A 1,737-nucleotide genomic window follows, 5' to 3' on the forward strand; every position below is an offset into this window, starting at 1 on the left:
CTTAAAAATAAGCTGGGGTGAGCTCCGTCTTTCCTTCTGTGGTCACCACCTGGATTAGACTTCCCGAACTGGGTCGGTTTTTCCCTGTGTCCGGTCATGGAAGGTTTTGACTAGGAATTCTAAGCGTGTCCAGGAGCTGAAGTCGGCCTCAGGCATTGACTTCCTGTTCATCGGCGTATCCAGGGTGACCGGGAGCACAAGGATGGCAGCAGGCCCAGGTGGCATGCCGCTGTTCTTGCCCGCTAGGCTCTGGCAGAGCTGATGGACAGCACCCTTGGCCATGCCATAGCCGATCATCCCGGGAGTCCCATCGAGGGCGGCCTTGGCACCAGCCAGGGTCAAGAGGCCTCCTTCTTTGAGGTACTTGGTGGCCAGATGGCTGGAGATGGTCAATGTCCACATGCTCTGCTTCCACCTGAGGTCGCAGTTTTTAAAGAGAGACTTGGACTTGGTGTTGCCTCCAGCCCAGCCTCCAGCGACACAGAGAATGGCGTCCACCTTCTCTTCACCCAGGAGCTTTCCAACCTCAGCAGTCACCTGGTCAGCCTGCTCATCCTAACAACGACACTAGCACTGGCCTCTTCATTCTCCACCACATAGATGCTGGCAACCCACCAGTTGCAGGCCCGGAATCCAGCGCGCGATCCCAGCGCGCCCCTGCCGCCCTACACCAGCATCCGGTGCGCCTCGCCTCGCCCGCCGCCGCCGCTGCCTGGCCACTGTTCCCCGCTGGCTCCGCAGCTCCTCAGGCCGTGACCCTACCGCTGCGCCCGCTGCCGTCGCCTAGCGCTCCACCACTATATTCTTAATTAGCAAAATTAATTAGCTAAATTTATACTTTTATAATAAAGTTTTAGTTTAACTTCAAACAATCAATCCTCTGGTAAAAATCTTCAAGTTATATAAAGTCAAATTTTAGCTGAACTTAAAGATGGGTAACACGATTTTTGCTTCCTCTATATACTAACATAAACGATTATTTGAAATTTATAGATTTCAGTTGTTATAAGAAAAAAATTCCCCAAAAAATAATGTAAAGGTTTACATTTTATAACATTCAACTCAGAAGTCATTTATGAAAAGTCAAGAGATATACAAATATGCAGCCTAATAATCCTTCCTAGGGCATCATGACCCAAACCTCATCAGCACACTTTCCCCTAATGCCATTGCACAGCTGGATATCTGTTTCTTAGGAGGATAGGAGGAGGGTGGTTTCTTCTTGGGTAAGTCCAAATGCCAGGCCATTTCCCAGTTATCTTCCAAATAAAAATTAAGTCCAGGAACTTGTAGCTTTAAAGAAAAGTCACTTAACTGTTTCTGTTTCATTAAATATTTTTAAATGTTATATAATTTATCTTGTCTTTTTACTGAAGCATGAAACTTCAAACTATGCACCTGGCATGCTGAATACTTTGAACTGAAGGAGATTGGAAAGACCCTTGAAACAAAGATTTCTTTGACACCCTGATCTCCTGTCCCTCTGCCTCTAGGGGATCTCTCCCCCAAGCAAGTCAAAGAAATAAGAATTCTTCTTCCCCAAGGTGAGTCATACTTCCCCAAAGCAACCAGAAAGTGTAGAAAGGTCACTCTTTACTCCCTTTTGGACCTTCATTCCAGAAGGGTCTTGTTCTCATAACTCAGGAATTGAAAATACTATGCAAAAAAGTCAGGTTCTGCTGGGTTCCCCATCAGGCTATCACCACTGACCACAGATCATATACTTTCCTATTTAAC

General features: G+C 46.7%; 1 pseudogene; it reads right to left on the minus strand.

Annotated features, from left to right (window-relative positions):
- Position 1: 1 nt before the first annotated feature.
- On the minus strand, positions 2–1,248 carry LOC124975901 (dihydropteridine reductase-like; annotated as a pseudogene).
- Positions 1,249–1,737: the final 489 nt, after the last annotated feature.

The sequence above is a fragment of the Sciurus carolinensis genome, unplaced genomic scaffold (assembly GCF_902686445.1).
Source record: "Sciurus carolinensis unplaced genomic scaffold, mSciCar1.2, whole genome shotgun sequence".
In the NCBI taxonomy this organism is placed as follows: Eukaryota; Metazoa; Chordata; class Mammalia; order Rodentia; family Sciuridae; genus Sciurus; species Sciurus carolinensis.